The following is a 12,013-nucleotide window of genomic DNA, read 5'->3' as shown; positions in this document are numbered from 1 at the left end:
ATTAATTTTCAACCTCGTATAGTTTTCTAAAAGACTATAAATTTCCCCCTAAACACAGATTATCTACATTCTAGAAATTTTTAGATATAGTATTATATTTTTATTATCCTTTATTTCAAAATATTTTATAATTCCCACAGTGATCTCTTCTTTGGTTCATGAATGCTGTGGGTAAACTGCATGCTCCAAAGGTTTATGTATTGGAAACTTAGTCCCTACTTTAGAAGTTTTAAGAGGGTGGGAAATCCTATTATGGTAATTGAGAGGCAGGGCCTTTCCGAGGTGATTAGATTGGGAGGACTATACCTTCATGAACGGATTAATCCATTGATGGTTTAATGGGTGGTCATGGGTGTGGTTCTGATGGCTTTATAAGGAGAATGAGTGAGGAGTTAGCTCTGTCTCTCTCTTGCTCAGCCGTTCACCATGTGATATCCATGTCCCAGTCCATGCAAAGATGACAGAATATTTTAATTCCATTTACCTACTCCCAACATATCTGTTATTATTATTGGTTATTTATTTATTTTTTTATATTTCAAACCCTATAAGAATTTTTATTTAACATTGTCAATATTCATTCATTTAGATTTACACATGTTAATTATTTTTCCTTCCATATATCTTTGATCTTTTTCCTGGGACTATTTTTCTTTTCTCTGGTGTTGCTTTTAGTTTGTTAGTGACAAACTGTTCTATTTTTATCTGTAAGTGTCTTTGTCTTGCTTTTTTTATTGAAGGATACTTTTGTGGAGCATAAGAGTTTGAGTTAGCTATAATTTTCTCCAGTACTTTGAAGACATCACACTATGATTTTTTTGGCTTCCATTGTTTCTGATGAGAGTCAGCTGGTGGTAATATATATTTAAATCCATCTTCTTTTGATATTTTCCCTTTTTATTTGCTTTTTATTCATCCTATTATTGTACTATAATTGGAATTTATAGTGCTTCTTGAGTCTGTGGCTAAGTGTCTTTCCACTGTTTTTAAAGATGTTATTTTCAGTCATTAGGTCTTCAAATATTGCTTCTGACCCATTTTTTCTACCTCTTTATCTAGGACTTCAATTACTTGTGTAAAGACATTTCCACTCCATCCTGTATGTCTCATACATTCTTTTCTGTGTTTTTCCACCCCTTCATCTCTCAGTCAGTATTTCCTTCTGACCTATCTTCTGGTTCATCAATTTTCTCTTTAATTGTGTACAATCTGAAAAGCTTATTCACTGAGTTCTTAATTTTAGTTACAGTGCTTTTTAGTTCTAGAATTTCAATTTAGTTGTTTTTTGCAGTTTCTACTTGCCAAATTTTTCTTTTTTTTTTTTTTTACTTTCTTTCTCTTTATTTTTTTATTTATTTATTTTTTTACTTGATCCTACTAACTGCATTTAATAAGATGTTTTATTTATTAGCACAGGGTTTACAAAACAAAATTTTCTTTTCTTTTTTTTTTTTTTTTAAATTTTATTTTGTCGATATACATTGTGGCTGATTATTGCTCCCCATCACCAAAACCTCCCTCCCTTCTCCCTCCCCCCCTCCCCCCCAACAATGTCCTTTCTGTTTGCTTGTCATATCAACTTCAAGTAATTGTGGTTGTTATATCTTCTTCCCCCCTGCCCCGGTTTTTCTGTGTGTGTGTGTGTGTGTGTGTGTGTGTGTGTGTGTGTGTGTGTGTGTGTGTGAATTTATATATTAATTTTTAGCTCCCACCAATAATTGAGAACATGTGGTATTTCTCTTTCTGTGCCTGACTCGTTTCACTTAATATAATTCTCTCAAGGTCCATCCATGTTGTTGCAAATGGCAGTATTTCATTCGTTTTTATAGCTGAGTAGTATTCCATTGTGTAGATGTACCACATTTTCCATATCCACTCATCCGATGATGGACATTTGGGCTGGTTCCAACTCTTGGCTATTGTAAAGAATGCTGCGATGAACATTGGGGAACAGGTATACCTTCGACTTGATGATTTCCATGCCTCTGGGTATATTCCCAACAGTGGGATAGCTGGGTCGTATGGTAGATCTATCTGCAATTGTTTGAGGAACCTCCATACCATTTTCCATAGAGGCTGCACCATTTTGCAGTCCCACCAACAATGTATGAGAGTTCCTTTTTCTCTGCAACCTTGCCAGCATTTATCGTTCAGAGTCTTTTGGATTTTAGCCATCCTAACTGGGGTTAGATTGTATCTCATCTTGTCTTTTAATTCTCTGAGGATATTAATCATAGCTATTTTAAAGTCTGTGTCGGATAACTCTATTATTTCTATCCCCTATCGATCTTTGATTGTCTTTTCTCTTATTTTTTGTCATGTTTTATCCTATCATATGATTCACTATTTTCAAAGAATCTAAATACTTTCAATTTTTATTTTGAAGTAATTTTAGATTTACAGAAGAGTTACAAAATAGCACAGACTTCTCATATACTTGTCATCCAGCTTCCCCAATTTTAACATCTTACACAGTTATGACATTTATCTCAGAATTTAACAATGATACAATACCATTAATGAAAACTGTAAGACTTTATTTAGATTTTGCCAGTTTTTCCACTAATATTGTTTTTCTCCTCCAGGATTTAATTCAGGATATCGTGTTGCCTTCTCCAATCTGTGAGAGTTTCTCAGTCTTTTCTTGTTTTTTATTGCCTTGACATTTTTTGAGACATACTGGTCCTATCTTGTAGAATTTAGGTCTGTTTGGGTTTGTCTGAAGTTTTCTCATGATTACATGGGGGTTATGAATTTTGGCGAGAATGCCACAGAATGGAGGTGCCCGTCTCATATCCTCTTATCAAGGGGCATTTCTCGTTAACATGGCTTATTACTGATATTAACTTCAATCACTTGGTTAAGGTGGGAAGTCCCAGGTTTCTTCACTGTAAAGCTACTATTTTTTCCTTTCCACACTCAGTTCATTAGAAGTGTGTTACTAAGTTCAGCCCACGCTTGAGGGTTGGGGAATTTGTGGGTACATGTTAAAATAATCACAATACTTAATAAATATTATTGAGGAGAAATCTTGAGGATATTCAGATAACTTATTGTTCTTTAAAGTTTCATCCACTATTTTAGCATTCATCAGTAGATCTTGACTATAGCAATTATTCTTGCAGTGTGCTAATGATGCTTTTCTATTTATCACATTCCTTCTACATTTATTATTTGGGATTTTTCTGTCAGGAAGATTTATCCATTCTCTCTTATTTACTTATTTATTCAATCGTTTAATTGTATTAAAATGGGCTCATGAATCTTTATTTTATTCTTTGGGTTACTATCCAATACTGCTGTTGCTTATTTTGTGTTTAGATGATTACAGCTTTGGCAAGGAGGAGATCCTTCAGGTTTTTGACACTTCTTCACCTTAATTTTTTAAAAAAATTTTAGTTATGCTAATTGTTATATACTCATATCTCATTGTGGTTTTAATTTGCATATCCTTGATGACAAATATTGAGAATATTTTTATATGATTATTTGCCTTCTGTATATAATTTTTGTTTATTGGTAAGGTGGTTTTTCAGGTTTTTTTTTGTCAACTATTTTTATTGGGCTGTTTTCTTTTCTCTTATTATTGAAGTATAAGAGTTCTGAATACAAATCTAGTATTAGATATGTGATTAGGAAATATTTTCTCTCGGTCTATGGCTTGTCTCCCCGCCCCCCCACCTTCACTTAGGAGTGTCTTTTGCAAAGAAAACATTTTTAATTTGATAAAGTTAATTTATCATTCTTTGTGTGTGTGTGTGTGTGTGTGTGTGTGTGTGTTCTATCACTTTTATTATTATTTTTTATTTATTTTTTTTAAGTTTTATTTTGTCGATATACATTGTGGCTGATTATTGCTCCCCATCACCAAAACCTCCCTCCCTTCTCCCTCCCCCCTCCCCCCCAAAAACGTCCTTTCTGTTTGCTTGTCGTATCAACTTCAAGTAATTGTGGTTGTTATATCTTCTTCCCCCCCCCCCCGGTTTGTGTGTGTGTGTGTGAAATTATATATTAATTTTTAGCTCCCACCAATAAGTGAGAACATGTGGTATTTCTCTTTCTGTGCCTGACTTGTTTCATTTAATATAATTCTCTTGAGGTCCATCCATGTTGTTGCAAATGGCAGTATTTCATTCGTTTTTATAGCTGAGTAGTATTCCATTGTGTAGATGTACCACATTTTCCATATCCACTCATCTGATGATGGACATTTGGGCTGGTTCCAACTCTTGGCTATTGTAAAGAGTGCTGCGGTGAACATTGGGGAACAGGTATACCTTCGACTTGATGATTTCCATTCCTCTGGGTATATTCCCAACAGTGGGATAGCTGGGTCGTATGGTAGATCTATCTGCAATTGTTTGAGGAACCTCCATACCATTTTCCATAGAGGCTGCACCATTTTGCAGTCCCACCAACAATGTATGAGAGTTCCTTTTTCTCCGCAACCTTGCCAGTATTTATCGTTCAGAGTCTTTTGGATTTTAGCCATCCTAACTGGGGTTAGATGGTATCTCAATGTGGTTTTGATTTGCATTTCCCGGATGCTGAGTGATGTTGAGCATTTTTTCATATGTCTATTGGCCATTTGTATATCTTCCTTAGAGAAATGCCTACTTAGCTCTTTTGCCCATTTTTTAATTGGGTTGCTTGTTTTCTTCTTGTAAAGTTGTTTGAGTTCCTTATATATTCTGAATATTAATCCTTTGTCAGATGTATATTTTGCAAATATTTTCTCCCACTCTGTTGGTTGTCTTTTAACTCTTTTAATTGTTTCTTTTGCTGTGCAGAAGCTTTTTAGTTTGATATAATCCCATTTGTTTATTTTTCCTTTGGTTGCCCGTGCTTTTGGGGTCGTATTCATGAAGTCTGTGCCCAGTCCTATTTCCTGAAGTGTTTCTCCTATGTTTTCTTTAAGAAGTTTTATTGTTTCAGGGTGTATATTTAAATCCTTAATCCATTTTGAGTTGATTTTAGTATACGGTGAGAGGTATGGATCTAGTTTCATTCTCCTGCATATGGATATCCAGTTATCCCAGCACCATTTGCTGAAGAGGCAGTCCCTTCCCCAGTGAATAGGCTTGGTGCCTTTGTCAAAGATCAGATAGAAGTAAGTGTGTGGGTTGATTTCTGGATTCTCTATTCTATTCCATTGGTCAGTGTGTCTGTTTTTATGCCAGTACCATACTGTTTTGGTTATTATAGCTTTGTAGTATAGCTTAAAGTCAGGTAGTGTTATGCCTCCAGCTTTATTTTTTTTGCTCAGCATTGCTTTGGCTATGCGTGGTCTTTTATTGTTCCATATAAATGTCTGGATAGTTTTTTCCATTTCTGAGAAAAATGTCTTTGGAATTTTGATGGGGATTGCATTGAATTTGTATATCACTTTGGGTAGTATGGACATTTTCACTATGTTGATTCTTCCAATCCAAGAACATGGAATATCTTTCCATCTTCTTGTATCCTCTCTAATTTCTCTCAGCAGTGGTTTGTAGTTCTCATTATAGAGATTTTTCACCTCCTTGGTTAACTCAATTCCTAAGTATTTTATTTTTTTGGTGGCTATTGTAAATGGGCAGGCTTTCTTGATTTCTCTTTCTGCATGTTCACTATTGGAGAAAAGAAATGCTACTGATTTTTGCGTGTTGATTTTGTATCCTGCTACTGTGCCGAAATCATTTATCAATTCCAAGAGTTTTTTTGTAGAGGTTTTAGGCTGTTCGATATATAGGATCATGTCATCTGCAAACAGGGACAGTTTGACTTCCTCTTTTCCAATCTGGATGCCCTTTATTTCCTTCTCTTCTCTGATTGCTCTGGCTAGTACTTCCAACACTATGTTGAATAGGAGTGGTGAGAGTGGGCATCCTTGTCTAGTTCCTGTTCTTAAAGGAAAAGCTTTCAGCTTTTCCCCATTCAGGATGATATTGGCAGTGGGTTTGGCATATATGGCTTTAATTATGTTGAGATACTTTCCCTCTATACCTAACTTGTAGAGGGTCTATGTCATGAATGAGTGCTGAACTTTTTCAAATGCTTTTTCAGCATCTATAGAGATGATCATATGGTCCTTGTGTTTGAGTTTATTAATATGGTGTATCACATTTATTGATTTGCGTATGTTGAACCAACCTTGCATCCCTGGGATGAATCCCACTTGATCGTGATGAATAATTTTACGTATGTGTTGCTGCATTCTGTTTGCTAGTATTTTAGTGAGGATTTTTGCATCTATATTCATCAAAGATATCGGCCTGTAGTTTTCTTTTTTGGTTATATCTTTACCTGGTTTTGGAATCAGGATGATGTTTGCTTCATAGAATGAGTTTGAGAGATTTGCGTCCATTTCAATCTTTTGGAATAGTTTGTAAAGAACCGGTGTCAATTCCTCTTTGAATGTTTGGTAAAATTCTGCTGTGAATCCATCTGGTCCTGGGCTTTTCTTTGTTGGGAGCCTTCTGATAACAGCTTCAATCTCCTTTATTGTTATTGGTCTGTTCAAACTTTCTACGTCTTCACGGTTCAGTTTTGGGAGCTTGTGTGTGTCCAGAAATTTATCCATTTCCTTGTGCTTCTCTACTGATTCTTTGCCTAGATGATCTGTCTAATATTGACAGTGGGGTGTTCAGGTCCCCTGCTGTTATGGTATTAGTGTCTATTTCCTTCTTTAGGTCTAATAGCGTTTGTTTTATAAATCTGGCTGCTCCAACATTGGGTGCGTATATATTTATGATTGTTATGTCTTCTTGATGGATCAGTCCTTTTATCATTAAGTAGTGTCCCTCATTGTCTCTTTTTATGGTTTTTAGTTTAAAGTCTATTTTGTCAGATATAAGAATAGCTACTCCAGCTCGTTTTTCTTTTCTGTTTGCATGGTAAATCTTTTTCCATCCTTTCACTCTTAGTCTATGTGAATCTTTATGGGTGAGGTGGGTCTCTTGTAGGCAGCATATAGTTGGGTCCTCCTTTTTGATCCAGTCAGCCAGTCTGTGTCTTTTGATTGGGGAATTTAAGCCTTTTACATTAAGAGTTGTTATTGAAAGGTGTTGATTTATTCCTAGCATTTTGTTGGTTGTTTGGTTGTCTTAGGTGTCTTTTGTTCCTTGCTTTCTGATTTACTGTTTGGTTTCTGTGTTTGTTGGTTCCTTAGGTTGTAGACGGTGTTTTTGTTTGCTTGTTTTCTCTTCATGGATGCCATTTTTATTATACTAGTGGGTATTGATTTTTCTTGGGTTTTTATGGCAGTGGTAGTTATTTTTCAGGAACCAAACCCAATACTCCCTTGAGGATTTCTTGTAAGGGTGGTCATGTGGTAGTGAACTCCTGCAGTTTTTGTTTGTCTGAGAAATATACTATTTGCCCTTCATTTTGGAAGGATGGCCTTGCAGGGTAGAGTATTCTTGGCTGGCAATCTTTGTCTTTTAGTATTTTGAAAATATCATCCCATTCCTTTCTAGCTTTTAGGGTTTGTGAGGAGAAGTCTGATGTTAGCCTGATTGGGGCTCCCTTATAGGTGATTTGAGGCTTCTCTCTTGCAGCTTTTAAGATTCTCTCTTTGTCTCAGAGTTTTTCCAATTTGACTATGACATGTCTTGGAGAAGGCCTTTTTGGGTTGAATACGTTTGGAGATCATTGAGCTTCCTGGATCTGAAGATCTGTGATTTTTTCTATACCTGGGAAGTTTTCTGCCACTATTTTGTTGAATATGTTTTCAATGGAATCTCCATTTTCCTCCCCTTCTGGAATACCCATGACTCGGATATTTGAGCGCTTGAGGTTGTCTGATATCTCTCTCAGATTTTCTTCAATGTCCTTGATTCTTTTTTCTTTCTTCTTGTCTGCTTGTGTTATTTCAAACTTCCCATCTTCAAGTTCAGAGGTTCTCTCTTCAACTTCGACAAGCCTGCTGGTTAAACTCTCCGTTGTGTTTTTTATTTCACTGAATAACTTCTTCAGTTCAGCAAGTTCTGCTACAGTTTTTTTCAGGACATTGATTTCCTTGTACATTTCCTCTTTCAGATCCTGTATACTTTTCCTCATTTCATCATGATGTCTAGCTGAGTTTTCTTGTATCTCATTCAGTTTCCTTAGAATTATCACTCGAAATTCCTTGTCAGTCATTTCAGTGGCTTCTTGTTCTATAGGATCTAGAGTTTGAAATTTATTAACTTTTGGTGGTGTACTTTCTTGATTTTTTGTATTTCTGGTATCTTTTTTTTGGTGTTTATTCATTGTGGCAGGGGGTTTCACAGACCACTGGTTTGAGACTAATGACTAATTAGGATGTTGCTGTGGTTGCCAATTTCGTATGGCTCCCTCCGTGAGTGCTCAGTTGGCCTCTAGTGCCTTGTGTGTGTGGTTGCCTCGGGTCTTGGGCTTCTCCGGGGAGCCACCTTTCTGGTCAGCTTGGACTCTGCTGGGCTGGTGGATCACGTACCACAGGGTATGTGGTCTCTTTTGAGCTTTCACTTCCTGTGCAGGACTTCTCCGTGTTCCCTGTGCTCTGGTCCAGGCTGTTGGATCGTGCAGTGGCGACTCCACCGGGTGTGTGGTTTCTGTCAAGTCTCCACCTCCCAGGTCGCCTGTCTCCCCACTCTGTGCACACTGTGCTGGGCTGGGGTGTGTCTTTTGCACCCCTGTTCTATCAGCTGGGCCTTCAAGACCCTGCTCGGCACCGCCTCGCCCAGGAAGTCTACCAGATTTCTGCTAGGCACAGACGACCGGTCTCTCTGGGTGCCTTTGTAGCACTGTGTAGATCTTTCTCGGGTCTTGTTCACCTTTGTATCCCCCCGGCATAGACAGAATCTAGCGCCCACCTGCAGCCTGCTCTCCGGCAGGTTCAAGTGGACCTGGGAACTCTCCTACCACACTATTCCCATCCAGAAATTGGTTAGGCTTTTTTCTGAACTGGTGGCTGCAGAGGTGGTATCTGCCTCCCTGTAACAGGAAGTTTACTGGGGGCCGGAGTCCAGGGTGTGGTGGAGTGACAGTCGGCCCACCCGTACTTCTTTGCCCTCCCGACACTGGCCGGGGACGCCCCCCGCCACCAGCCCCACCAGAGAACCATGGAGGGAGTGGGAGGGGAGGCCAGCCCGCAGGCTCCAGAAAGCCCTGCGCCTGGCCAAGCAGGTGGGAAGGCTCAGTGACGGCCGAGCCGGGCGGGGCTGCCCGCACCTGGGAAAATGGAGGCAGCACCGGGGCGGTGAGTGGCCTGGTGGTGCAGGTAGGAGCCGGGTGGGCATCCGCCCCCCGAACAGAGCTGGTCCAGGGGTCACTCACAGGGTTGTGCCAGGTCGGGTGCTCACTCTCTGTCTCTGGTTTGTCGCCTTCCCTGTTCTCGCCCGCTGCCGCCTCAGGCTGTTCAGTCGCGGCGCGGCTTGGGTCCTCCCAGCAATCTTCTTTAATGCCGGCCTGAAACCTCGAATCCTGAATAGGGCAGCGGGCCGCCTTCAGCGCTGCCCCGGCCTCCGGGATCCTGTCTGCATCCACAGCAGCCCTGGCGCCGTGTTCCCTGTTTCGAGACTCACTTTTGCAGCTAAGAAACAGTTCTTTTCCTGCTCCACACTTCGAAGCTGTTGCCTGTAAATGAGGCAGCCTCTCCTGCCGGGGGCAAAGTGGCGGTCCGCCCCCACGACCAGCCAGCAGCAGCGGTCCTCCCTTAAGAGATGGCGAGAGGAAGGTCCACAAGTTTCCCGGCTCCCTGAGGCCCAGTGGCCGCCTTTTCCACCTCAGCTACTCCGTGCCAACCGCCGCAGCCACCGCCATCTTGAAACTCCCAATTTATCATTCTTTTTGTATTAAGCTTTTGGTGTTGCATCTGAAAACTTATCATCAAACCCAATATCGTGCAAATTTTCTCCTACGTAATCTCTCAGAAGTTTTAAAGTTTTACATTTTACATTTAGGTCTGTGATTCATTTTGAGTTACTTGTTGTATAAGGTATAAGGTATGCATTGAGGTTGATTTATTTATGAACATCCAGTTGTTCCGGTACCATTTGCTTAAAAGATTATCCTTCCTCCTTTGAGTTGCTTTTGTCACTTTGTCAGAAGTCAGTTCACTGCATTTGCGTGGGTCTATTTTTGGGATCTCTATTCTGCTCCATTGATCTGTGTGGCTATCTTTTCACTACTACAACACTGTCTTTATTACTATAGCCTTATATTAAGTATAGAAACTGGCTAGTGTGAGTCCTCCAACTCTGTTCTTCTTTTTCCAAATTGTTTTGGCTAGTCTATTTCTTTGTCTTTTCATATAAATTTTGAAAAGAGCTTAAAATTTTTGGAATCAGTTTTGACATCTTAACAGTATTGAGTCTCCAAATTTGTAAATACCAGGTAGCGCTCCATCTATTTAGATCTTCTTTGGTTTTTTTAAATCAATGTTATGTCGTTTCCATCATACAGAATTCTGCACATATTTGGCTATATTGATACCTAAGTATTCCATATTTATTATGTTATTGTATGTGGCATTTATTTTTTTTATTTCAAATTCCAGTTGCTCATTGCTGGTATATAAAAATACAATGGATTTTGTATGCTCCCCTTGTATCATGCAATCTTCCTAAAGTGGGAGGTTTGTGGTAGATTTTGGGGGGATTTCCTACATAGCCAATTATTCACCTGCAAATAGAGACTATTTTATTTCCTCCTTTCAGATATGAATGTCTTTTGCTCTTTTACTTGTCTGATTGCACTGGCTAGCACTTCCAGTATGATAATGAACTATGAGAGGTGGGAAAGAATATATTTTTCTTGTTTCTGATATTATGGACAAAGTATTCAGTATCTCACCATCATACCATATATGAGAGTACTTCAAAAAAATTTGTAGAAAAATAAAACCAAAAGATAATCTTTCCATGAACTTTTAAACCTTTTGAAGTATGGTTGTGTGTGTGTGTGTATAAATATGTGTCTGTATATATGTATATATATATGTGTATATATATTTGCAGATGGACTTTATTAGGTTAAGAAAATTACCTTCTATTTCTACTGTGTTAAGAGATTTTTTTAAAAATTATGAACAGATATTGAATTTTGTCAAATGATTGTTCTGCATTTACTGAGATGATTACATAGTTTTTCTCATTTAGTCTATTATTGTGGCAAATAATATCAACTAATCTTCAGGTGTTAAAACAACCTTCCATTCCTGGAATGCCCTCTGGTAGGCCATGATGTATTAACTGTTCTATGTTCAACTGGATTGAATTTGTTAATATTTTGCTGAATTTTTTTGTTTCTGTGTGCCTGAAAATATTAATCTACAGTTTTCTTTTAATGTCTTTGTTAATACTATTTTTTTCTTCTTGTATAATATCTATTTCCTTCGAGTTTTTTTCCTTCCTGTTTGCTTGAGTATGTCATTCATATCGGCTGATTTCCTACTGCCTCATAATTCTTTGCTGTCCATACACGCTTAAGATTTGGGGACTAAAAATTTCTGTGCCTGTGAGCTTTGTTTTCTGTTGACTTCACTGAGAGGTTATCAGGCTAGACATTTTCCCTGGAGAATTCCAAATGTCAGTTCTTTTTGTCTTTTTTTTTTTTTTTTATCTTGAGCTGATCAGATTCCTTTTAAAAAAACTATTTCAATCTTTTAGTCTGGAAAGTGTAAGCTTGGCTGAGAATCCCAATATTTGGTGTAAACACTTTAATGCCCAGTTTTTAAAGATGGCATCCTGTTTTTCCAGTGTCATAGATTCTCCATTTTACCTCCTTCAGAAACCATCTTTCACTTGTATTCCAGTGAGATGATGAAGAAGGGAATATAGGGGCTCTTTAAATGAACTTTCAGTTAGTCCTGTTTCTAACCCCACCTTTCCCTCACTTCCAGAAGGACATGGTACTGTCAATTCTCAAGACTTTTTGGCAATTGACATTTTCTGTGATGTAAATCTGGTTGCCTCTTACTTTTCCCTGCTGCCTCCTTAGGATTCAATATTTTGGAGTCTTTTACACCAGTATCCAGTCTTTCTTCTTGACATTTTCTAAAATATTATTG

This window comes from Cynocephalus volans, chromosome 9 (assembly GCF_027409185.1).
Source record: "Cynocephalus volans isolate mCynVol1 chromosome 9, mCynVol1.pri, whole genome shotgun sequence".
In the NCBI taxonomy this organism is placed as follows: domain Eukaryota; kingdom Metazoa; phylum Chordata; class Mammalia; order Dermoptera; family Cynocephalidae; genus Cynocephalus; species Cynocephalus volans.
This window is presented reverse-complemented; position numbering follows the sequence as displayed.